General features: G+C 40.9%; 1 pseudogene; it reads right to left on the bottom strand.

Moving 5' to 3' along the window:
• The window catches only part of LOC125998753 (anosmin-1-like), a 29,157-nt pseudogene extending 1,882 nt beyond the window's left edge, over positions 1–27,275 (bottom strand).
• Between the last annotated feature and the right edge of the window lie 719 nt (positions 27,276–27,994).

The raw sequence follows: 27,994 nt of genomic DNA, 5'->3' as shown, positions 1-27,994 counted from the left end.
CCATTTCTTCTTCCCATTTTATGATGGGATTATATTTTTTCTTGTAAAGTTCTGTCAGTGCCTTGCATATTTTGGATATTAGCCCCTTATCTGATGGGTATTGGGTAAATAGTTTCTCCCACTCAGTGGGGGGGCTCTTATATCCTGGGAACTATGAGGTGCAGAAGCTTCTCAGCTTAATATAGTCTCATCTGTTAATCTCTGCTTTCACTTGCTCAGAGAGTGCAGTTTCCTCCTTGAAGATGACTTTAGTCTCAATGTCATGGAGTGTTTTACCTACATGTTGTTCTATATACCTTATGGTATCAAGTCTGATATTGAGGTCTTTCATCCATTTGGATTTTAACTTTGGACATGATGTTAGCTGGGGGCCTAAATTCGCTTTTTTGAAAGTGGCTAGCCAGTTGTGCCAACACTACTAGTTGAAGAGGCTTTCCTTGCTCCATTAAGAATTCCTTGCTCCTTTATCAAAGATTACGTGATTGTATGTCTAGGGAACATTCTCTGAGTACTCAAGCCTATTCCACTGATCTGAGGGCCTGTCTTTATACAACACCATGTTGTTTTGATAACTATTGCTTTGTAATACAGTTTAAAGTTGAGAAAGGTATTATCTCTCATATATTTCCAAATGATTGCTTTAGCTATTCGAGGGTATTTATTGTTCCAAATGAATTTCTAAAGTGTTTGATCCACTTCTTTGAAGAATGGCATGGGTATATGTAGAGGGATCACATGAAATCTGTACAATGCTTTGGGGAGTATTGCCATTTTAATTATGTTAGTCCTGCCAATCCATGAGCTGGGAATGTGTTTCCATTTCCACATGTCCTCTCTTATTTCTTAGAGCAGAGTTTTATAGTTTTCTTTGTATTGGTCCTTCAAATATTTAGTCAAGTTGACTCCAAGATATTTGAGTCTATTGTTCCTAGAAGCAATTTGGTAGAGTCTTTAGGGTTTTCTAAGTAGAGTATTTTGTCATCTGCAAACAGGGAGAGCTTGATTTCTTCCTTTCCTATATGGATTCCCTTGATATCTTTTTCTTGCCTAATCTCTATAGCAAGTAATTCCAGTGATATATTGAATAGGAGTGGTGGGAGAGGGCAGCCTTTCCTTCTGCCAGATTTTAGAAGGAAACTTTTAGTTTTTCTGCATTGAGGATAATATTTGCCACTAGCTTGTGGTAGATGGCCTTAACTATATTGAGAAAGGTTCCTTTCATTTGTATCTTGCTGAGTGTTTTGATCAAGAATGGGTGTTGGACCTTATCAAATGCTTACTCTGCATCTATTGATATGATCATGTGATTTTTATTTTTCTTGTTGTTGAAGTTGTGTATTATGTTGATAGCTTTATGGATGTTAAACCATCCTTGCATTCCTGGGATGAAACCTACTTGATCGTAGTGAATGATCTTCTTAATGAGGCATTGAATTCTATTTGCCAGTATTTTGTTGAGAATCTTTGCATCTGTGTTCATCAGGGATATTGGTCTGTAATTTTGTTTTTTTGGTAGCATCTCTGTCTGGTTTAGGTATCAAGGTGATTTTTAGATTCATAAAAGCTATTTGGAAGTGTTCCTGTTTTTTCAATTTTATGAAAGAGTCTTGACAGGATTGGTAGTAGTTCCTCTTGAAATGTTGTAAGAATTCATTAGTGAATCCATCTGGGCCTGGGCTTTTGTTTTTCGGCAGACATTTGATTACTGTTTCAATTTATCAATAGTGATGGGGGTGTTTATATATGCTACATTCTCTTTATTCAACTGTTTAAGGTTGTAGGAGTCCAAAAGTTTATCCATCTCTTCCAGGTTCTCATTTTTAGTGGCATAGAGTTTCACAAAGTAGTTTCTGATTACCCTCTGATCTCTGCAGTATCGATAGTGATCTCCCCTTTTTCATTTCTTTTTTTCTTTTTATTTTCTTCCAGGAGTAACCCCTTAGCATTGCAGGGGAGGGGAAGGGGGAAAAGGGACAAGGGAATGAAATGAAAAAGGGGGAAAGGGGAAAGGAAAAGAAAGAAAAGAAAAGGAAGGAAGGTTATGGGAAATGAAGCAAGGGGAAAGTGGAAAGAGGAAAGGAAAGGAAAATTGAATAGAAGGAGGAGGGGAGAGGGAGGGAAGGAGCAAATACACCTTTTTCATTTATAATACGAGTTATCAAGTTTCTCTCTTTCTTTGTTAGTTTTGATAATGGTCTATCAATCTTTATTTTTTTGAAGAACTAACTTCTGCTTTTGTTGATCTTTAGGATTGTTTTTTTTGGGGGGGGGATTTCCACTTCGTTGATTTCTGCTCTCAGCTTTGTTATTTTTCTCTGTCTCCCTATTTTTGGTTCCTTTGTTGAGCACTTTCTAATTCTAGGAGCTGGTCACTAAGATATTCAGGCAGGCCCTCTTTCTTCCTGTGTGTGCTTGCAAAGCTATAAATTTTTCTCTCAGTACTGCTTTTGCTGTGTCCCATGGGTTCTGATAGTTTGTGTCTTTATTCTCATTTGTTTCCAGGAAAGTTTTGATTTTTCTCTTTTATTTCATCTTGGACTCACTGGTTACTTAATATGTGGCTTCCACGTGTTAAGGTTTTCCTTCTGTGTCCCTTTGGGGTTCATATATAATTGTGGTAAGTGAAGGTAGCCTGCATAATTTCTATCCTCTTCATATTATGGAGGTATGTTTTTTGTGCCAGCATGTAGTCTATCCTGGAGAATGCCCCATGTATATTGGAGAAAAATGTGTATCCGGGTTTCTGGGAGTGGGAGTTTCTGACCTATCAAGTGTTGACAGGGCCTTATTGAGGTGTCCCACAATTATTGTGTTGTTATTGATATTCTTTTTCATATTTGCCTACAATTGTATTAAATATTTTGCTGGCCCCTCATTTGGTGTATATATGTTTAGGAGATTGATTACTTCCTGTTGTACATATCCCTTGATTAATGCAAAATGTCCATCTTTTCCTTTACAACTTTTCTGAGTATAATGTTTGCATCATCTGATTTTTAGTATGGCCATTCCAGCTTTTTTATGGGTGTTCTTTGCTTGGATAATTTTCCTTCAGCCTTTTATTTTGAGTCTATATTTGTTGTGACTATTCAGGTGCACTTCTTGTAGGCAGCAGAAGGTTGGATTGAGTTTTTTGATCCATTTAGCCACTCTGTGTCTCTTAACTAGTGCATTTAGTCCATTGAAATTGAGAGAAATAATTGTCATGGGATTTAGTGCCATCTTTATGTCGAGGTTTGCTGCGTCTGTTGGTCTGTCTTGTCTTAAAGTAGATCTTTCAGTTTTTCTTTTAAGGCTGGCCTTGAGTCTGTATAGTTTCTAAGCTGTTGTTTATCTGTGAAGCCATGTATTGTTCCTTCGAACCTGAAAGTGATTTTTGCTGGGTGCAGTATTCTAGGCAAAGCATTTATTTCATTGTGTTTTTTCCACCACTGCCTTCTGGCCTTGAGTGTTTCTTGTGACAGGTCTGCTGTAAATCTCAAAGATACTCCCTTGAATGTAATTCCCCCTTTTTATCTTGCTGCTTTCAGGATTCTGTCTCTTTCTGTGGGATTTGTCATTTTGACTAGGATGTGTCTTGTGGTGTTTTCTGGGGTCTCAATTTGTTGTTACTCTTCAGGCATGCAGGATTTGATCACATGCATTCTTTTTTTTTTTTTTTTTTTTTTTTTGGTTTTTGGGCCACACCCGGTGGTGCTCAGGGGATACTCCTGGATGTCTGCTCAGAAATAGCTCCTGGCAGGCACGAGGGACCATATGGGACACTGGGATTCGAACCAACTACCTTTGGTCCTGGATCGGCTGCTTGCAAGGCAAACGCCGCTGTGCTATCTCTCCTGGCCTTGATCACATGCATTATTTAGCTCTGGTAGTCTCTCTTTAATGATGTTCTTGACCATTGATTCTTCCTGGAGATTTTCTTCCTGGGTCTCTGGGACTCCAATGATTCTTAAGTTTTTTCTGTGGAGCTTATCATAGACTTCTATTTTTATCTGTTCACATTCTTTGACTAATTTTTCCATTTTCTCATCATTTTCTTTAAGGCTTTTTTCCAGTCTCTTCTGCTCTATGGAGTTGTTATGTATCACATCTTCCAGCTCACTAATTCATGTAATGATTCTGACATCACAATTGTTTAATATGGTCCAAACTTTAGACTACTAATTTCTTTCTTAATAGGTCATAATTCGATGTTCTGATATCAGAAATGTCTATTATTTGCCATGACTGTGACATCATAATTCAGGAAGCTGAATACAGAATGAACATTTATTTCTGACTATTTGTGACCACGAGTCATGATTCTTAAATCACAATTGTTTAATGTGGTCAATGTTTAATTAGTTGTTTAATGTCCTGTGGAGAGAAATGTCAATTGTAGGATATGACTATAACATCATAATTCATCATGCTGAATTCAGAATGGACATTTTATTTCCAAACCTGTGTGACGATGAGTCATGACTTTAACATCACAACTGTTTATTGTCGTCCAAAATTAGACAAAAAATTTCTTGCTTCTCTAGCTCATAATTTGATGTTATGAGGTCAGAAATGTCAATTCTAGTCCTTGACTGTGACATCATAATTCATGATGCTAAATTTAGAATGGACAATTTGTTCTAAACCTGTGTGACCTTGAGTCATGTTTCTGATATCAAAATTATTTAATGTGGTCCATAATTTAGACAACAAATTTCTTGATTGTTAGGTCATTATTTGATGTTCTGATTTAACAATATATATTTATACTAGGCCATGACTCTGACATCATCATTCATAATGCTGAATTCTGAAAGTACATTTTTCCACCAGTGTGACCACGTGTCATAATATTGTCATGTGACCATGTGTCATGATTCTGACATCACAATTGTTTAATGTGGTCCAAAAATTTGACCACAAATTTTTTGCTTATTAGTTCATAATTTAATGTTCTGTGGTTATAAATGTTAATACTAGTCCATGACTGTGTCATCATAATTTATGATGCTGAATTCAGAATGGACAACATTTTGACAACCTTTGTGACCATGAGTCATGAGTCTGACATCAGAATTGTTTAATGTTGTCCAAACTTTGGACCCAAAATTTCTTGCTTCTGGGCCCGGCGTGGTTGCACTAGAGGTAAGGTGTCTGCCTTGCCAGCACTAGCCTAGGGTGGACTGTGGTTCAATTCCCCGGCATCTCATATGATCCTCCAAGCCAGGAGCAACTTCTGAGCGCATAGCCAGGAATAACCCCTGAGAGTCACTGGGTGTGGCCCCAAAACCAAAAAAAAAAAGTCTTGCTTAGGTCATAATTCGATGTTCAAAGGTCAGGTATGTTAATTCTAGGACATGACTGTTACATAATAATTCATTATGTTGAATTCAGAAATCACATTTTTTCCGACCATGTGTGACCAAGAGTCATGACTCAGAATCACAATTGTTTAATGTGGTCCAAAATTTAGACTACAAATATTTTGCTTCTTAGGATATAATTTGATATTCTGAAGTTATAAATGTCCATTCTACTCCCTGACTGTGACATCATAATTCATGATGCTGAATTCAAAATGGATATTTTATTTCTAAACCTGTATGACCGTGAGTCTTGACTTTAACATCACAATTGTTTATTGTGGTCTAAAATTAGATAACAAATTTCTTGCTTCTCCAGGTCATAATTCGATGTCCTGAGGTCAAAAATGTCTATTTGAGGCCATGACTGTGACATCATAATTCATGATGCTAAATTCAAAACGGATATTTTATTTCTAAACCTGTATGACCATGAATCTTGACTTTAACATCACAATCGTTTATTGTGGTCTAAAATTAGATAACAAATTTCTTGCTTCTCTAGGTCATAATTCGATGTCCTGAGGTCAGAAATGTCTATTTGAGGCCATGACCGTGACATCATAATTCATGATGCTGAATTTTAGAATGGACATTTTTTCTGATTTTGTGTGACCAAGAGTCATATTTCTGACATCACAATTGTTTAATATGTTCAAATATTTTGACAAGAAATTTCTTGCTACTTAGGTTATATTTAATTGTTCTACTGTCAGAAAAGTCAATGTTAGCCCATGACTGTGACATCATAATTCAGGATGCTGAATTTAGAATGGACATTTTACTTCAAACCTGTGTGTTAATGAGTCATGATGCTGACATTACAATATCCTTAATGTGATAAAAATTTTAGACAACAAATTTCTTGCTTCTTAGATCATAATTCGATGTTCTGAAGTCAGAAATTTCAATTCTAGTCCATGACTGTGACATCATAGTTCATGATGCTGAATTCAGAAAGGACAATTTTTTGAGAACCTGTGTCACTAACAGTCATGATTCTGACATCACAATTGTCTTAATGTGGTCAAAAATTTTGACCACAAATTTTTTTTCTTCTTAGGTCATATTTCGTAAATTTTTTTTTGGTTTTTTGAGCCACACCTGCTTGATGCTCAGGGGTTACTCCTGGCTAAGCACTCAGAAATTGCCCCTGGCTTGGGGGGACCATATGGGATGCCAGGGGATTAAACCACGGTCCTTCCTTGGCTAGCGCCTGCAAGGCAGACACCTTACCTCTAGTGCCACCTCACTGGCCCTATATTTTATAATTATAATGTCAGAATTTTTTATTTGAAGCACATGGTTGTGACATCATATTTCATGATATTGAATTCAGAATGGACATTTTTTCCGTACCTGTTAGATCTAATGCCATTATACTGACATCCCAAATGCCATAATGTATTAAACAATTTAGACAACAAACTTCTGGTTCTTAGGTCATATTTTATGGTTCTCATGTCAGAAATTTCAATTTTAGGCTGCAACTGTGACATAATTTATGATGCAGAATACATGTTTGACCATGAGTCATGATTCTGACATCACAATTGCCCTAATGGGGACAAAAATTTAGAAAACAAATTTCTTGCTTCTTACATCAAACTTAGTTGTTCTGGGGCCGGGAAGGTGGCATTAGAGGCAAGGTGTCTGCCTTGCAAGCGCTAGCATAGGACAGACTGCGGTTTGATCCCCCGGTGTCCCATATGGTCCCCCCAAGCCAGGGGTGATTTCTGAGGGCATATCCAGGAGTAACCCCTGAGCATCAAACGGGTGTGGCCCAAAAAAACAAAAAAAATTAGTTCTTCTGTCATCAGAAATGTTGATTCTAGGCCATGACAGTGAAATCACAATTCATGATGCTGAATTCAGAATGGAATTTTTTTTGGAACCTGTGAATATGAGTCATGATTCTGACATCACAATTGTCTTAATGTGGTCAAAAATTTAGTCCACAAATTTCCTTGTTTTTAGGTCATATTTCTTAGTTCTAATGTCAGACATGTCAATTTTATCCCTCTACTGTGATATTATATTTCATGATGTTGAATTCAGAATGGACTTTTTTCTGATGTGTTAGACCATGAGTCATGATTCTGACATCACAATTGTCTTAATCTGGTAAATAATTTAAACAACCCATTTCTTGCTTCTTAGGTCATGATTAGATGTTCTTAAGTCAGAAATGTCTATTCTAGGCGATGACTGTGAATTTTTTTACTGGAAATTTCTTGTTCTTTAGGTCATATTTTGATGTTCTGAAGTCAGAAATGTCTATTCTAGGCTATGACTGTGACATCATTAACTCATGATGTGGAGTTCAGAATGGATTTTTTTATCCAAAACTGTGTGACCATAATCCATGATTAGGACATCACAATTGCCTTAATATGGACCAAAATTTAGACAACAAATTTCTTGCCTCTTAGGTCAAAATAAGATATTCTGAAGTTACTAATGTCAATTCTAGGTCATAATACATGATGCTGAATTCAGAATAGATTTTTTTCAAACTTTTGTGACCATGAGTTATGATTCTGACATCACAATTGACTTAATATGGTCAAAAATTTAGACAAATTCCTTGCTTCTTAGGTCATAATTCGTTGTTCTGAAATCAGAAATGTCAATTCTAGCTCATGATTGTGACATCATAATTCATGATTCTGAATTCAGAATGTACATTTTTTCTGAACCTGTGTAACCATGAGTCATGATTCTGACATCACAATTGTCTTAACGTGGTCAAAAATGTTGACAAATAATTTCTTGATTCTTAGGTCATATTTCATGGTTGTAATGTCAGAAAAGTCAATGTTAGCCCACGACTGTGACATCATAATTCAGGATGCTGAATTTAGAATGGACATTTTACTTCGAACCTGTTACAATATCATTAATGTGATAAAAAAAATTAGAATTCACTATTCAGAACGGACATTTTTTTCCAAACCTGTGTGACCATGAGTCATGTTTCTGACATCACAATTGCCTAAATTTTTTTACCACAATAAGAAAATAAATTTTGTGCTCTTTAGGTTATAATTCGATGTTCTGAAGTCAGAAAGATCAATTCTAGGTCATGACTTTGACACCATAAATCATGATGCTGAATTCAGAATGGACATTTTTTCCAAAACTGTATCATCATGAGTCATGATTCTGACATCACAATTGTGCTAATATGGTGAAAAATTTTAATAAGTAATTTCTTGCTTCTTAGGTCATATTTCATTGTTCTTTTTTTTTTCTTTTTCAAGCCTCACTCTGGGAAAACCACCTTCGTGATCATGGTATCTCCCCTGCCAGGTAAGTATATATTTCTTTGTTCTAATGTCTTTTTTTTTTTAATTTTTCGGGCCACACCCATTTGATGCTCAGGGGTTACTCCTGGCTAAGCACTCAGAAATTGCCCCTGGCTTGGGGGGACCATATGGGATGCTGGGGGATTGAACCGTGGTCCTGATCCTTGGCTAGTGCTTGCAAGGCAGACACCATACCTCTAGCGCCACCTCTCCGGCCCCTGTTCTAATGTCTTAAATGACAATGTTAGCCCATGACTATGGCATCATGATTCATTCTGCTGAATTCAGAACAGATATTATTTTCGATCACCTGTGACCATGAGTCATGTTTCTGACATCACAATTGTCTTAATGTGGTGAAAATTTTTCTTTAGTAATTCTTGCTTCTTAGGTCATATTTCATATTGTATTAATGTGGTTAAAAATTTAGAAAACAGGGGCCGGAGAGATAGCATGGAGGTAAGGCATTTGCCTTTCATGCAGAAGGTCATCGGTTCGAATCCCGGCGTCCCATATGGTCTCCCGTGCCTGCCAGGAGCAATTTCTGAGCATGGAGCCAGGAATAACCCCTGAGCACTGCCGGGTGTGACCCAAAAACCACAAAAAAAAAAAAAAAAAAAATTTAGAAAACAGGGCCCGGAGAGATAGCACAGCGGTGTTTGCCTTGCAAGCAGCCAATCCAGGACCAAAGGTGGTTGGTTCAAATCCCGGTGTCCCATATAGTCCCCCGTGCCTGCCAGGAGCTATTTCTGAGCAGACAGCCAGGAATAACTCCTGAGCACCGCCGGGTGTGACCCCGAAAAAAAATACAAAAAAAAAAAGAAAAATTTAGAAAACAGGGGCCGGTGAGGTGGGGGTAGAGGTAAGGTGTCTGCCTTGCAAGTGCTAGCCAAGAAAGGACAGCAGTTCAATCCCCCAGCATCCCATATGGTCCCCTCAAGCCAGGGGCAATTTCTGAGTGCTTAGCCAGGAGTAACCCCTGAGCATCAAACGGGTGTGGCCCAAAAAAACAAAAAAAATTTAGAAAACAAATTTTTTGTTCTTTACTTCATAATTAGATGTTCTCAAATCAGAAATCTCAATTCTAGGCCATAACTCTTACATCATAATTTATGATGCTGAATTCGGAAATATTTTTCCCTAACCTGTGTGACCATAAGTCATGATTCTGACATCACTATTGTCTTTAAGTGGTCAAAAATTTTGATAAGTGGGCCCGGAGAGATAGCACAGTGGCGTTTGCCTTGCAAGCAGCCGATCCAGGACCAAAGGTGGTTGGTTCGAATCCCGGTGTCCCATATGGTCCCCTGTGCCTGCCAGGAGCTATTTCTGAGCAGACAGCCAGGAGTAACCCCTGAGCAACGCTGAGTGTGGCCCAAAAACCAAAAAAATTTTTTGATAAGTATTTCTTGCTTTTATGTCATATTTCATGGTTCTAATGTCTACAATTTCAATGTTAGCCCACGACTGTAACATCATAATTTATGATGCAGAACTGAGAATGGACATTTTTCTGATCCTGTGTGACCTTGAGTCATGATTCTGACAGCACAATTGTGTTAATATGGTGAAACTTTTTGATAAGTAATTTCTAGCTTCTTAGGTCATATTTCATTCTTAATGTGGTTAAAAATTAAGACAGCAAATATCTTGCTTCTTAGGTCATAATTCGATGATCTGAAGTCAAATAGGTCAAATTTAGGCCATGACTGTGACAATTCATGATTCTGAATTCAAAATGGATATTTATTTCTTGATCCTGTGTGACCATAAATCATGATTCTGACAGCCCAATTGTCTTAATGTGGTTGAAAATTTAGACAAATTTATTGCTTCTTAGGTCAGATTTCGTGGTTTTAATGTCAGAAATGTCAATCCTAGACCATGACTTTAACATCATAATTCATGATGCTGAGTTCAGTATGGACATTTTTTCCGAAACAATGTGACCATGAGTCATGATACCGACATTACAATTGTCTTTATGTGGTCAAAATTTTGCTTCTTAGCTCATAATTAAATGTTCTGAATTCAAAAATGAGAATTCTAGGCTATGACTTTGACATCATAATTCATTATGCTGAATACAGAATGAACATATTTTCCGATTCTGTGTGACCATGAGTCATGAATCTGACTACACAATTGTCTTAATGTGGTCAGAAATTTTGATAGGTGATTTCTTGCATCTTAGGTCATGTTTCTTGGTTCTAATGTCAAATATGTCAATGTTAGCCCAAGATTGTGACATCATAATTCATTATGCTTAATTCACAATGGACATTTTTCCCCGAACCTGTGTGACCTTGAGTCATGATTCTGACATCTAATTGACTTAATGTAGTCAAATATTTAGACAACAGACTTCTTGCTTTTTAGGTCATAATCCAATGTTCTGAAGTCAGAAATGTCAAATCGAGGCCATGACTGTGATATCATAATTCACGATTCTGAATTCAAAATGGACAGTTTTTCCCGAAACTGTGGGACCATGAGTTATGATTCTGACATCATAATTGTCTTGATGTAGTGAAAATATTTATAAGAATTTCTTGCTTCTTAAGTCATATTTCATGTTTCTGAAGTTAGAAATGTCAATGTGATATAATTCTTGATGCTGAATTCAGAATGCACATATTTGTTTGAACCTGTGTGACTATGAGTCATTATTCTGACACCAAAATTGTCCTTATGTGGTCAAAAATTTAGACAACAACTTTTTTGTTGTTAGGTCATATTTATATGTTCTGAGTCAGAAATGTCAATTCTATGCCATGACTGTGACATCATAATTTATGATGTTGAATTCAGAATGAACAATTTTTGGAAATTGTGTGAAACTGAGTCATTATTCAGACATCACAATTGTTTTAATTTGGTCAAAATTTAAGACAACAAATTTCATGCTTCTTAGGTCATAATTTGATGTGCTGAAGTCAGAAATATCAATTTGATGCCATGACTATGACATCATAATTCATGATGCTGAATTCAGAATGGACATTTTTTCATATCCTGTGTGACCATGAGTCATGATTTTGACATCACAATTGTCTTAATGTGGTAAAAATCTTAATAATTAATTTCTTGCTTCTTAGGCCATATTTCATAATACTAATGTCAGAAATGTCAATCTTAGCCCACGACTGTGACATCATGAATTCAGAATGAACATTTTTTCTGAACTTGTGTGACCATGAATCATAGATTCTGACATGAAAATTGATTAATGTGCTCAAATATTTAGCAAAAATTTCTTGCTTATCTTTAGTAATATTTTTATTTAAACACCTTGATTATAAATATGATTAGAATACAAATACAATCACAAATTTTACTGTAGTTAGTTTTCAGTCATGTAAAGAACACTCACTCTTCACCAGTGCAGCATTCCCATCACCGATGTCCCAAATCTACCTTTTCATCACTCCACCCCACCTGCACTCGAGACAGGATTTCTACTTCCCTCATATATTCACATGATAGTTAAGATATGATATGATAGTTCTAATTGTAGTTATTTCTCTAACTGCACTTACCACTATTTGTGGTGAGCTTCATGAAGTGAGCTAGAAGTGTCAGCCCTACTCTCTTTGTCTCTGAGGATTGTTGCAAAAAATGTCTTCCATTTTTCTTAAAACCTATAGATGAGTGAGACTATTCTGCATCTATCTCTCTCCCTCTGACTTATTTCATTCAGCATGATAAATACCATGTACATCCATGTATAGGAGAATTTCATGATTTCATCTCTCCTCACGGCTGCATAATAGTCCATTGTGTATATGTACCACAGTTTCTTTAGCCATGCATCAGTTGAAGGTAATCTTGGTTGTTTCCAGAGTCTTGCTATGGTAAATAGTGCTGCAATAAATATAGGTGTGAGGAAGGGATTTTTGTATTGTATTCTTGTGTTCCTAGGGTTAGGAGTGGTGCAGCTCAATTTTCAGTTTCTGGAGAATCTCCAAATCGCTTTCCATAAAGGTTGGACTAGACGGCATTCCCACCAGCAGTGGATAAGAGTTCCTTTCTCTCCACATCCCCACCAACATTGCCTGTTCTCATTATTTGTGATGTGTACCAATCTAGGTGGTGTGAGATGGTATCTCATATTTGTTTTGATTTGCATCTCCCTGATGATTAGTGATGAGGAGCATTTTTTTCATGTGCCTTTTGGCCATTTGTATTTCTTTTTTTTATCAAAGTGTCTGTTCATTTCTTCTCCCCAATTTTTGATGGGATTAGATGCTTTGTCTTGTAATGTTCTATCAGTGCCCTGTATATTTTCGATGTTAGCCACTTATCTGATGGGTATTGGGTGAATAGTTTCACCCACTCAGTGGGTGGCTCTTGTATCCTGGGCACTATTTCCTTTGAGGTGTAGAAGCTTCTCAGCTTAATGTATTACCATCTGATTACCTCTGCTTCCACTTGTTTGGAAAGGTGCAGTTCCTCCTTGAAGATGCCTTTAGTTCGATGTCATGGAGGATTTTTACCTACGTGTTGTTCCATATACCTAATGGTATCAGGTCTGATACCTGCTTTTCTGCAAGTGGCTAACCAGTTCTGCCCAAACCACTTGTTAAAGAGGCTTTCTCTGCTCCACTTAGGATTTCTTGGTCCTTTGTCAAAAATTAGGTGATTGTATGTCTGGGGAACATTCTCTGAGAACTCAAACCTATTCCACTGATATGAGGGTCTGTCTTTATTCTAAAACCATGCTGCTTTGATAAATATTGCTTTGTAATATAGTTTAAAGCTGGGGAAAGTAATGGTTCCCATATTCATTTTCCTTAGGAGTGCTATAGCTATTCGAGGATATTTATTGTTCCAAATGAATTTTGAAAGTGTTTGATCCACTTTTTTGAAGAATGTCATGGGTATCTTTAAAGGGATCACATTAAATCTGTACAATGCTTTGGGGATTGTTGCCATTTTAATGATGTGAATCCTGCCAATCCATGAGCATGGTATATGTTTGCATTTCCGTGTTTCCTCTCTTACTTCCTGGAGAAGTTCTCTTTGTATATGTTCTTCACATATTTGGTCAAATTAACTCCAAGATATTTGAGTTTGTGTTACACTAATGTAAATGGAATTGTCTTCTTTTTTTATAATTATCTTTAGTTAAACACCGTGACTACAAATATTATTACATTCATGTAAAGAACACCCCCCTTTACCAGTGCAACATTCCCACCACCAATTTCTCAGATCTCCCTCCTCCCCACTCCTCCACACCTGTACTCAAGACAGGCTTTCTACTTCCCTCATTCATTCACATTGTTATGATAGTTTTCAGTGTAGTCATCATCCAACTGCACTCATCACTCTATGTGATGAGCTTCATGTCATGAGCTGCACCTACCAGCCCTCTTCTCTCTTGTCTCTGAGATACTGTTAAAAATGTCTCTCATTTTTCTTAAAACCCATAGATGAGTGAAAGCATTCTGCGTCTTTCTCTCTCCCTCTGACTTACTTCACTCAGCATAATAGATTCCATGTATATCCATGTATAGGAACATTTCATGACTTCATCTCTCCTGATGGCTGCATAGTATGCCATTGTGTATATGTACCACAGTTTCTTTAGCCACTCATCTGTTGAAGGGCATCTTGATTGTTTCCAGAGTCTGGCTATTGTAAATAGCACTGCAATGAATATAGGTGTAAGGAAGGGATTTTGTATTTTATTTTTGTGTTTCTAGGGTATATTCCTAGGAATGGTATAGCTGGATCGTATGGAAGCTCAATTTCAAGTTTGTGAAGAAATCTCCATATCGATTTCCATAAAGGTTGTAGTAGACGGCATTCCCACCAGCAGTGAAAAAGAGTTCCTTTCTCTCCACATCCCCGCCAGCACTGCTTGTTTTCTTTTTTTGTGATGTGTGCCAATCTCAGTGGTGTGAGGTGGTACCTCATAGTAGTTTCGATTTGCATCTCCCTGACGATTAGTGATGTTGAGCATCATTTCATGTGCCTTTTGGCCATTTGCCTTTCTTCTTTTTCGAAGTGTCTGTTCGTTTCTTCTCCCCATTTTTGATGGGGTTAGTTGTTTTTTTCTTTTTCTTGTATAGTTCTGTCAGTACCTTGTAAATTTTGGATATTAGTCCTTTATCTGATGAGTACTGGGTGAATAATTTCTCCCATTCAGTGGGTGGCCTTTGTATTCTGCGCACTATCTCCTTTGAGATGCAGAAGCTTCTCAGCTTAATATAGTCCCATCGGTATATCTCTGCTTCCACTTGTTTGGAGAGTGCTGTCTCCTCCTTAAAGATGCCTTTAGTCTCAATGTCCTGGAGTGTTTCACCTACATATTGTTCTATATACCTTATAGTTTCAGATCTGATATCAAGGTCTTTAATCCATTTGGATTTTACCTTTGTACAAGGTGTTAGCTAGGGGTCTGAGTTCGCTGTTTTGCAAGTTGCTAACCAGTTGTACCAACACCACTTGTTGAATATGCTTTCCTTGCTCCATTTAGGATTTCTTGCTCCTTTATCAAAAACCAGGTGGTTATATGTCTGAGGAACATTCTGTGAGAACTCAAGCCTATTCCACTGATCTGAGGGTCTCTCTTTATTCCAATACCATGCTGTTTTTATAAATATTGCTTTATAATAGCTTAAAATTGGGAAAAGAAATGACTCTCATTTTCCTTTTTCCAAGGAGTGCTTTAGCTATTCAAGGTTGTTTATTGCTCCAAATGAATTTCAGAAGTGTTTGATCCACTTTTTTGAAGAATGTCATGGGTAACTTTAGAGGGATCGCATTAAATCTCTATAATGCTTTGCGGAGTATTGCCATTTAAACGATGTTGACCCTACCAATCCATGAGCAGGATATGTGTTTCCATTTATGCGTGTCCTCTCTTATTTCTTTGAGCAGTGTTTTATAGTTTTCTTTGAATAGGTCCTTCACATTTTTAGTCAAATTGATTCCAAGATTATTTGTGGGTGACTCTTGTATCCTGGGCACTATTTCCTTTGAGGGGCAGAAGCTTCTCAGCTTAATATATTCCTATCTGTTAATCTCTGGTTTCACTTGCTTGGAGAGTGCAGTTTCCTCCTTGAAGATGCCTGTAGTCTCAATGCCCTGGAGTGTTTTGCCTATGTGCTGTTATATATATCTTATGGTTTGGGGTCTGATATCGAGGTCTTTAATACATTTGGATTTTACCTTCGTACATGATGTTAGCTAGGGGTCAAATTTCAATTTTTTTCAGGTGGCTAGCCAGTTGTGAAAACAACACTTGTTGAAGAGGCTTTCTTTTCTCCATTTAGGATTTTTTGCTCCTTTACCAAACATTAGGTGATTGTATGCCTGGGGAATATTTTCTGAGTATTCAAGCCTATTCTACTGATCTGAGGGCCTGTCTTTATTCCAATACCATGCTGTTTTGATAACTATTGCTTTGTAGTACATTTTAAAGTTAGGGAAAGTAATTCCTCCCATATTCTTTTCCCCAATGATTGCTTTAGCTTTTCTAGGGTGTTTATTGTTCCAAACGAATTTAAAAAGTGCCTGATCCACTTCTTTGAAGAATGTCATGGGTATCTTTAGAGGGATTGCATTATGTCTGTACAATGCCTTGGGGAGTATTGCCATTTGATGATGATGTTAATCCTGCCAATCCATGAGCAGGGTATGTGCTTCCATTTCCACGTGTCCTCTCTTATTTCTTGGAGCAGAGTTTTATAGTTTTCTTTGTATAGGTCCTTCACATTTTTAGTCAAGTTGATTCCAAGATACTTGAGTTTGTGTGGCACGATTGTGAATGAGGTTGTTTTCTTAATGTCCATTTCTTCCTTATTACTATTGGTGTATAGAAAGGCCATTTATTTTTGTGTGTTAATTTTGTAGCCTGCCACCTTGCTATATGAGTCTATTGTTTCTAGAAGCTTTTTGGTCGAGTCTTTAGGGTTTTCTAAGTAGAGTATCATGTCATCTGCAAACAGTGAGAGCTTGACTTCTTCCTTTCCTATCTGGATTCCCTTGATATCTTTTTCTTGCCTAATCGCTATAGCAAGTACATCCCGTGCTATGTTGAATAGGAGTGGTGAGAGAGGACAGCCTTGTCTTGTGCCAGAATTTAGAGGGAAGGCTTTTAGTTTTTCTCCATTGAGGATAATATTTGCCACTGGCTTGTGGCAGATGGCCTTAACTATACTGAGAAAGGTTCCTTCCATTCCCATCTTCTGAGAGTTTTGATCAAGAATGGGTGTTGGACCTTATCAAATGCTTTCTCTGCATCTATTGATATGATCATGTGGTTTTTATTTTTCTTGTTGATGTTGTGTATGATGTTGACAGATTTACGGATGTTAAACCATCCTTGCATTCCTGGAATGAAACCTACTTGATCATAGTGGATGATCTTTTAATGAGTCATTGACTCCTATATGCCAGGATTTTGTTGAGGATCTTTGCATCTGTATTCATCAGCGATATTGGTTTGTAATTTTCTTTTTTCGTAGCATCTCTGTCTGGTTTAGGTATCAGGGCGATGTTGGCTGCATAAAATCTATTTAGAAGTGTTTCCGTTTGTTCAATTTTATGAACAAGTCTTGCCAGGATTGATAATAGTTCCTCTTGGAAAGTTTGAAAGAATTCATTAGTGAATCTATCTGGGCCTGGGCTTTTGTTTTTGGGCAGACATTTAATTACCATTTTAATTTCATCAATAGTCATGGGGGTGTTTAGATATGCTACATCCTCTTTCTTCAACCGTGGAAGATTATAAGAGTCCAAGAATTTATCCATTTCTTCCAGGTTCTCTTTTTTAGTGGCATAGAGTTTCTCTAAGTAGTTTCTGATTGCCCTTTGAATCTCTTTCATATCAGTAGTGATCTCTCCTTTTTCATTCCTAATATGAGTTATCAAGTTTCTCTCTTTCTTTGTTAGGATTGCCAGTGGTCTATCAATCTTGTTTATTTTTTCAAAGAATCAACTTCTGCTTTCGTTGGTCTTTCGGATTGTTTTTTGGGTTTTCACTTCATTGATTTCTGCTTTCAGCCTTGTTATTTTCTTCTGTCTCCCTATTTTTGGATCCTTTTGTTGAGCACTTTCTAGTTCTAATAGCTGTGTCATTAAGCTACTCAGGTAAGCTCCTTCTTCCTTCCTGCTGTGTGCTTGCAAAGCTATAAATTTTCCTCTCAGTACTGCTTTTGCTGTGTCCCATAAGTACTGATAGTTTTTTGTCTTTATTGTCATTTGTTTCCAGGAACCTTCTGATTTCCTCCTTGATTTCATCTTGGACCCACTGGTTATTCAGTATGAGGCTTTTAACTTCCAGGTGTTCAAGTTTTTCTCTGAGTCCCTTTGGAATTCACAAATAATTTCAGAGACTTGTGGTCAGCGAAGGTAGTCTGCAAAATTTCTATTCTCTTGATATTATGCAGGTATGTTTTATGTGCCAGCATGTAGTCTATCCTGGAGAATGTCCCATGTACATTGGAGAAGAATATGTATCCAGGTTTCTGGGGATGGAGTGTCCCATATATATCCACTAGGCCTCTTTCTTCCATTTCTCTCCTCAGGTCTATTATATTCTTGTTGGGTTTCAGTCTGGTTGACCTATCCAGTGTTGACAAAGCCGTGTTGAGGTCTCCCACAATTACTGTGTTGTTATTGATATTATTTTTCAGATTTGTCAACAGTTGTATTAAATATTTTGCTGGCCCGTCATTCGGTGCATATATGTTTAGGAGAGTTATTTCTTCCTGCTCTACATACCCCTTGATTAATATAAAATATCCATCTTTGTCCCTTACAACCTTCCTGAGTATAAAGTTTGCATTATCTGAGATTAGTATGGCCACTCCAGCATTTTTATGGATGTTGTTTGCTTGGATAATTTTTCTCCAGCCTTTTACTTTGAGTCTATGTTTGTTCTGACTATTCAGGTGCATTTCTTTTAGGCAGCAGAAGGTTGGATTGAGTTTTTTGATCCATTTAGCCACTCTGTGTCTCTTAACTGGTGCATTTATTCCATTGACTTTGAGAGAAAGAATTGTCCTGGGATTTAATGCCATCTTTATATAGAAATTTGGTGTGTCTTTCGGTTAGTCTTGTCTTAAATTAGGTCTTTCAGTTTTTCTCTTAAGACTGGCTTTGAGTCTGTAAAGTTTCTGAGCTGTTTTTTGTCTGTGAAACTATGTATTCTTCCGTCAAACCGGAAAGTGAGTTTTGCTGGGTACTGTACATTTCATTCAGTCTTGTCACAATATACCACCACTGCTTTCTGGCCTTGGGTGTTTCTGGTGACAGGTCTGCTGTAAATCTCAAGATTGCTTGCTTGAATGTAATTTCCCCTTTTGTTCTTGCTGTTTTCAGCATTCTGTCTCTATCTGTGGGATTTGTAATTGTGACTAGGATGTTTCTTGGGGTGGTTTTTCTGGGGTCTCTTTTGGTTGGTACTCTTCGAGCATGCAGGATTTGATCACATATATTCTTTAGCTCTGGAAGTTTCTCTTTAATGATGTTCTTGACCGTTGATTCTTCCTGGAAATTTTCCTCCTGGTCTCTGGGACTCCAATGATTCTTAAGTTATTTCTGTTGAGCTTATCATAGACTTGTATTTTCATCTGTTCCCATTCTTTGACTAATTTTTCCATTGTCTGTTCACTTGCTTTAAGTTTTTTTCCAATCTCTCCTGCTGTATGGAATTGTTATGTATCTCATATTACACAGCACCAAGTCTATTCTTAACTTCTGATACCCTGTCCCAGAGCTTATCCATTTTGTCATTCACTTCGTTTACTGAGTTTTTCAGGCCTGTTAGTTGACATGTTATTTCAGTTTGGAGTTTTTTGATTTCTGTTTTCATATTTTATTGGTTCTTATTAGTGTTCTATTCAACTCGATCCATGGTTTCTTTGATTTTGTTGAGTATCTTCCATATTGCTAGTCTAAAGTCCTTATCTGAGAGTTTGATTAGTTGGTTGTTCATTATCTGTTCATCAGAATTGTCATCTTCATTCTCTATGTCTGATGCTGGCCTGCGTTGTTTCCCCATTGTCACACTTGTATTGTGGGTTTTTCTACGTGTTGTGGTGGTATTCATTGGCTATATGATGCAGGCAGCCACACTCCTCTGGCTCCACCCTTTTTGGATGGGCCGAATGGCCTCCAAGGGAGGGGAGTCCTCCGTGGATCATACAGGATCAAATCTTAGGCCCGAGCACGCAGCAGAGAAGACAATCCAGAGAGAAATGCTTGCTTCTGTGATCCAGCACAGTTCTTAGTGTGATTTTTTCTTCTTGTTGAGATGGTGTTCTATTCTTAGAAAGAGCACATGGCCGCGTAGCTAAGCGGAGCCAAAATGCTCTGCTGGAGCCTATTTTTGGGCCACTCCCAAGAAGTTTACACAAGAGGACAGTAGACAGACACACACAGGCAGCACTCACAGTTTTCCACAGATGGGTCCCACTCAGCAGGCGTAGTTTCATGGATTTTCTCAGCCTGAGGTCACAAACACGGGACCCTGCTTCTGCAAAGCCTAGCCAGTTTTCATGTTATGGAGTCCCGCCCTGGAATTGGCCTCTGGAAGAGCGAGTTTTCTGGAGCCTGTTTTCGGCCCACTCCCAAGAGGTTCACGCAAGAGGACAGTAGACAGACACACACAGGCAGCACTCACAGTTTTTCACAGTCGGGCCCCTCTGGGCAGGTGTAGTTTTGTGGATTTTCCCAGCCTCACACTCTCATTCTCATTCATTCTTTCTCCCGTCCATTCACCTTCATCCTCTCATCCATTCATTCACTCAATCCATCCATCCATCATCTCCTCCATGCATTCACATCAAATCTCTTCTCCATCCTTTCACTCATCTTCATTCTCTCCTCCATACATTCATTCTCTCATGCAACTGTCCAGTAATTCACTGACCTTCATTGTTTCATCCATTCCTTCTCACTTGTCCATCCATCCATTCATTCTTTCACCCATCCATTATCACTCATTCATTCATTCATTTTATTCATTCACCTATCATTCATTCATTCATATTCATTCTCTTAGTCTTTCATTTAATCACATTTATTCTTTCTTCCATCCAGTTATTCATCTCAACCATCTATCCATCCATTCTCTCCTCCATTCATATCTTGTTCAACTTTCCATTCATTCACTCACCTCCATTCATTTTTTTCATTCATTCATTCTCTCACCCATCTATCCATTCCTATTTTTATCCATCTATTTTTATTCATTCTCCCATCATCCATTCGTTCATATTCATCATCTTAGCTATTAAATCACATTCATTCTCTCATCTATTCATCCATTCTCATTCATCTATCCATTCTCTCATCCACCCATACATTTTCTCATCCATCTATTGATTCATTCTTTCATTCATCCATTCATTCTCTTATCCATCTATTCGGCTCTTCTCCATTCATTTGTTTCTCATTCATCCATTCATTCTCTCATCTATCTATTCACTCATTCTCTCATCCATCCATCCATTCACTCTCATCCACCCATTCATTCATTCTCTCATCCATCCATTTACTCTCTCATCCATCCATCCATTGTCTCATCCATTCATTCACTTTCTTATTCATTCATTTATTCTCTTCGCTATCCATTCACTACTCTCTCATCCATCCATTCATTCTCGTCCATCCATACATCCATTCTTTCATCCATCCTTTCATTCACTGTCATCTATCCATCCATTTATTCTTTCACCCATCCATTCTCTCATCCATCCTTTCATTCACTCTCATCCATCCATCCACTTATTCTTTTCATCCATCCACCCATCCATTTTCTCATCCATCCATCCATTCTCTCATTCATCCATTCATTCATTCCCTCATCCACCCATTCATTCATTGTCTTATGCTTCCAATAACATTCTCTCCTCCATCCATCCATTCATATCAATTCTCTCCTCCATCCATCCATTCACTCAACTTCATTCTCTCCTCCACCCGCCCACCCATCCATTCTCCCACAACCATTTGCACCGTGTTCCACTGACTAGCCTCCATCCTCCGTCTGTCTGTCCTTTCTCCTCTCCCTTCTCTTACACCAACAAACACGCAGGTGAAGAAGGAACCAACCCTTTCCATGAACAGAATTGGGCCAGGCCTAGCTCCCTGGCAAGCCTTCCAGGCTCCCTGTAGCAGGCGTCACTCACTGTGAGGCTCTGGTGTCCAGAAGGTATGCACGGTGGCTGGGCCCTCAGCCCCCGTGGACAGAGTCTGTACCTACAGGCGATGAGGGTGGCCAGCCTCAGATTGGACACAGTGAGTACCGAGTGATCCTGGGGAGGCCGGGAAAGGAGGAGTAACATCTTGTGACAAGTAGCCACTTCTTGGAGGGCCATCCAGGGAAGAGGTCCCCCTAGGCATCACCCCTGTATTACCTGCCACTGACTACTGCCCCAGCCATGGGACTGGGGTGTTCCATAAAAGGTGAATTATTTTAGTTTGATAATTTCTCAGACATGCCAGGCAGTTCTCAAGGCTGGCTCCTCTTTCTGTGCTCAAGGATCATACTTGGTGGGCTCAGGACACTGTGTGCTGTGCCAGGGATGGAACCCCTATTGCCCACATGCAAGGTAAGCACCCCCCAATGTCCTAGTTAAGGAAAAAGTCACCACCTTTCTCAGCTTGCCATGGGCAGTACCCTTGACTGGCTGTCCCCAGATAACAGGGGGAGTGTCCCAGGTAATGAAGGGGACAACCCAGGTCACAGAGGGGATATCCTGAATAATGAGGGTTGTCCTAGGTGACAGAGTGGGTTTTTGGGTCCCAGAAGTGTTGTTCCAGATCATGGGGGGTGTCCCAGTTGGTGGGGAGTCACAGGTCACAGAAGGATTGATCTAGGTTAATAAGAGAGTGTCCCTGATAACAGGGGGATGACCCAGGTGACAGAGTGGGTGACCCTGGTGCATAGGATTAACCCAGGTCATGAAGAGGGTGTCCCAGATAACAGGGGTTGTCTCAGGTAACAGAAGGGGTGTCCCAGGTCACAGAGAGTGACCCAGGTCACAGAAAGGTGTTCAGGTCATGAAGGAGTATCCTGGATAATGGGGGGTGACAAAGTGGGCTTCCTGGGTTACAGAGGGGTTGTCCCAGGTCATGATGGGGGTGTCCAAGAACATAAAGGGGGTGTCCCAGGTGACATAGGGGGTAACCCAGGTGACAGAGGGGGGTCCAGGGTCACTGAAGGATTGACCCAGGTCATGAAGAGGGTCTCCCAGGTAACAGAGGGAGTTTCCTGAATAATTAAGGTGTCCCAAGTGACAGAATGGTGTCCTGGGTCACTGAGGGGCTGTCATTGGTCATGAAGGTAGTGTTCCAGGGGACAAAGGGGTGTCCCAGGTCATGGAGGGGATGTCCTGAGTCACCGAAGGGTATTCTAGATAAAGAGGGTGTTGTCCCAGGTTACAGAGAAAGCACCCCAGATTGTGGAAAGGGTGTCCAGGAAAACAGGGCAACCCAGGAGACAGAGGGGGTGTCCCAAGTCATGGAGGAAGTGATCCAGGTCACTGAGTAGGTGACCTGGATAATGGGGAGTATTCCAGGTGACAGAGTGGGTGTTCTGGGTCACAGAGGGGATGCCACTGGTTATGGAGGGGATGTCCCAGAACATAGAGGGGGTGTACTGGATAATGGGGGTGCCCCAGGTCATGAAGGGGTGCCCTGAGTGACAGAGGGACAATTTATATAATGAGGAGGGTGTCCCAGGTGACAGAAGTGTTGTCCTAACTCATGGAGGGAATGTCCCAGGAGACAGATGGGTGTCCTGGTGGCATTGGGGATGTCCCAGGTCTCAAAGAGGGTGTCCCACTAAAGGAGGCATGTTCCAGATTACCGAGGATGCCACACACCACGGGCAGGATGTGTGACTGCGAGATGGGGCTGTTGGGGAGGCTGGAGTGACAGCTTTCCAGAGTGGCCTCTGCCCACGTCACCTGGAACCCCGTGAGTGGCTGGGCTGGGCTGGGCCACCTGCCAGGAGAAGTGGCCCATGACGTTGGCATCATGGAGCATGAAGGATGCGGACAAGTTCTCAGGCTTGGCGAGCACCTTGGTGATCACTGGGCCTCATGGGTTGTATGCGGGGGGGGTGGGAACAGGCGGAAAATGGGGTTCAGACTCAGGGCTGAGTGTCCCTTGTAATAAGTTTTCCAGTTCCTGACCCTCACTTCCTCCAGGATGTCCCCAGGAGATAAGGGTGCAGTTTTCAGGTTACCCTGAAAATGGGGCAGCAATAAGTGGTGTCACAATGCAAGGAGAGAGTTGGGGGTTTTGGGGGTGCAGGGTCACTGGGACATACTGTGTATGTGTACGTGTGTGTATCCGTGCATATGGGGTTTCAACAGTGCGAATTAGTGGCTGTGTGGCCAAATAGTGTGTGTGGCTGTGGTCATGTGGCTTAGTGGTGTGTGTAGCTGTGAACCGCGTGGATCAGTGGCCTTGTAACTGTGACTCCTGCTCACAGCACCATCTCCGTGCCACCACGTGGAAGCCACAGACAGCAGAGCCAGGGCAGAATTCTCAGGGCAGGTGCTGGCCCCCCACTGCCCACTGGGGTGTCTTGGTCCCCCTCAAATGCCACCAAGCCTGGTCCACCTACCTGCTTCTCTGGGGAAGTGGCTCAGTTTGTGGCTCTTAGTCTTGGGTGCAGAGCAGGCCGGGGTGGTGAAGAACACAGTCTTGGCCTTCCAGCAGCCTGTGGGCCATGCGGGATGTACAGTCACTTTATACTTGCAGGAAAAGGCCAGGTCTTGAAGAATGAGATAGTTTTCCTAGAGGGCAAGAGGACCAGTGAGCGAGCAAGGGGGTGACAGAGAGCTGGGAGGCACCAGTAACCCCTAGTCACCATCCCTTGGTGCCCCCAATATCCAGATGGTCAGTAATCAAACCCACAAGTAGCCTTCCTTCAGGCCAAGGGTGGACAGATGGACGGACCTGCTTGTCTGTGTTTACTGGGTGATGGAAAGATCTAAGGCTGGCACCAGGAGCCACAGAACCACGGGACACAACTGGTCTGACTGCTGTGCAGACAGAATTCACACACACCATGTGGACAGGTCAGGGTTAGAGCTCACACAGCCTTAAGCCTCTCGCCAATTGTTACCCTTCCACAGAGCCGTTCTGTGCATTAAGCAAGTCACAGAAGAGAAGAGCTGTGCCACGGGGCTCCGTGGTGGGGATTTTGCTGCCGCCACCAGTGCCAGTCGTCAGGCTAAATGTCCTGTCACATCCTCAGGTGTCCCCAGCCCAGAAGGACCACTTAAAAAGACCACCAAGAGGGGCCAGAGAGATAGCATGGAGGTAGTGTGTTTGTCTTTCATGCAGAAGGTTGGTGGTTCGAACCCCAACATTCCATATGGTCCTCTGAGCCTATCAGGAGTGATTTCTGAGCGCTGAGCCAGGAGTAGCCCCTGAGTGCCGCCGGGTGTGACCCAAAAACCAAAAAAGAGAAAAGAAAAGACCACCAAGAAAGTCCACTTATTCCTGACCAGGGTCCTGTGTGTGGTATCACAGATGTGTTGAGTACCTGGACGCCCACATCATAAGTTCGCTTAGCTTAGCTTGACACATGATTGTCTGAGGAGAGGGAATGACAAAATGATGATGGACCCTTCATGACTAAGGGTTGCAACTCTTCCCACATTTAGGAAAAACTCTCTTGAAGGGGTCCTGGAGCACTGTGGGTGGGAAACCCCCAAAAAATAAACAAAGAAAAAATGAAAACAAGACAGACAGAAGATAAAAAATCAGGAAGCCCCCAACCTTGCAAGTGGCTGACCCAGCTTCCATCCCCAGCATCCCATATGTCCCCTGAACTTGCCAGGAACGATTTCTGAGCATAGAGCCAGGAGTAACCCCCGAATGCCACTGGGTGTGACCTGAAAATCAATCAATCAATCAATAAATAAATAAATAAACTGCTAAAAAATATCCAGACAGGCTCTGGCTGTCCTCAGTAGAGGCAGAGACAGTCTCTGCCCCAGTCTGCATTTCTGATGCCTCAGAGATTTCTGCAAGCCCAGCATGAGCCATGACAGCTCACAAGGGAGAATGCGATTTGGGGGAGCCAGGTGGAGAAGTTATCTGGGTCCCCGCCACTCAGCTTGAGCTCTTCTAGAATATTCCAGCTCTGGCACTCTCTAGGGTCCCCAGAACAGCCCCGGGCTCTGGATTTAGGAGTCGCTGAAGGATGAAGACACGAATCCTGCAACTTGCAGGGTTGGCAAAGGGCCTGTTTTGCATTAGGGCACAGGGGTGACTGCAGCGTTCCTTCTCTCTCTTTCTCTCTCTCACCTCTCTCTCTCCCTCTCTCTTATCCACTTTTAATTATGTTTAAGTGGCCAGCAGTTCCCAATGGCAGAAACAGATGTGAGAGCTGTGTCCTCCAGGCTGTGTGGAATGTCATCCCACTCCTCCACTCTGATGATTTAATTTGTTTGTTTTTATTTTGGGGCCACACTCGGTGACTCTCAGAGGTTCCTCCTGGCTCTGCACTCAAAATCGATCCTGACTTGGGGACCCTATGGGACACCGAGAGATCGAACGGCAGTCCATCCAGGGTCAGCTGTGTGCAAGGCAAATGCTCTACCACTTGCACCACCGCTCTGGCCCCACTCTGATGATATTTAGGCAGATTTGACTCCCAAAATTTCAGCGGTGCTGGACCAAAGAAATGTTGAAATGCCAAGTCTTATCTACCTCCTAGCTGAGGGGTCCTCAAACTTTTTAAACGGGGGGAAGGGTACAAGTCACCATTTGTCAGACCATTGGAGGGCTGGACTATGGTTTTATTATTTATTTATTTATTTATTTATTTATTTATGTTTTTGGGTCACACCTGGCAGCACTCAGGAGTTACTCAGAAATCTATGCTCAGAAATCGCTCCTGGCAGGCTCAGGGGACCATATGGGATGCAAGGATTTGAACCACCGTCTTTCTGCATGCAAGACAAACACCTTACCTCCATGCTATCTCTCTGCCCCCTCCCCTAACTATGTTTTTTTAAAGTATGATAATAGTATCCAGAAATATTAATAGAGATGAGGGTCAGGAGGGCAGGTTAAGGGTAGGGCAGCGGGGAGGGCAGGGAGGGCAGAGGAGGGAGCACTGTGACGAGGAACATTGGGAGAAATCCCTCTGGACAAGAACTGGGTGATGGAAGGAGGAAAAGAAAGAGGCAGGAAGCCCCTTCAGGAACAAGAGTGCAAACCACAGTGTCATCTAAAAGGAGTGTGAGAGAGTGAGAGAGAGAGAAACAGAGACAGAGACAGAGAGACAGACAAGATGAAACTGTTGAAAATGTTGAAACTGGGGACATTGATGGCAGGAAATGTGTGTGTATGTGCATGTGTGAAAGACAGAGACAGACAGAAACACAGAGACACACATATACAGAGAGAGACAGAGAGAGACTGGGCCATTTTCTCCCAGCAGAAACCTATGCATGTCAGAGCCGGTGGATTGCAGGCCTCATAGTATAAAGACCTATACAGGCTGCTGCCCCAATCTGGCCCGCAGGATGCTGCTTCTGCCACATGACATGACAACAGCCATGATGCTAGAGTCTAGTGGGTCCCAAGTCTTATGGCCATAGATGGCCACACTCCCAAAAAATGGTTCCACCATGTTTCCTAGGACAGTGAGGACAGACCCCATGTTCCAGGAGCCAGAGGGCCTCTGGGCCTGGAGACCAGGCAAGGCGGTTCTCAGATACTCCATTTTGGACACAAACACAGGTCACCAGGACAGGGATGTCACGTCTTCAGGCACCTTCAAAGAGGGACAGGGGGACCTGAGAGATAGCATGGAGGTAAGGCTTTTGCCTTTCATGCAGAAGGTCAGTGGTTCGAATCCCAGCACCCCATATGGTCCCCCGAGCCTGCCAGGAGTGATTTCTGAGCATAGAGCCAGGAGTAACCCCTGAGCACTGCCGGGTGTGACCCAACCCCCCCCCAATAAAAACAAAGAGGGACAGAGACACTCTTGGGCCAATGAGATTATTTGACTTGCTCCTTCCCAAACCCCAGCTCCATGAGAAAATGAAGCTGAATTGATGATTCTGACTAGGTGTCTTAGGGTGCCCTCTTGGGGGTGCCCTTTGCAGACACAGGTTTTGGGGAGAAGACCTTGCATGAAAGCCACACTTCCCAGAAGACCTTTCACAAAATTGACCTCGGTAGCCACACTTCTCAGAAGACTTCATTTTATTCACAAAAGCCACACTTCCCAGAGACTTTATCTTGAACTCCCTTTTCAGTACATTGCCACAAGAGCCACACATCCCACAAGGCTTTGCCACAAGATGTGCCGCATTCCAAGTAGGCCTTGCTTTTAATGGTTGACAA

Source organism: Suncus etruscus, chromosome X (assembly GCF_024139225.1).
Source record: "Suncus etruscus isolate mSunEtr1 chromosome X, mSunEtr1.pri.cur, whole genome shotgun sequence".
NCBI lineage: Eukaryota > Metazoa > Chordata > Mammalia > Eulipotyphla > Soricidae > Suncus > Suncus etruscus.
This window is presented reverse-complemented; position numbering and strand designations above follow the sequence as displayed.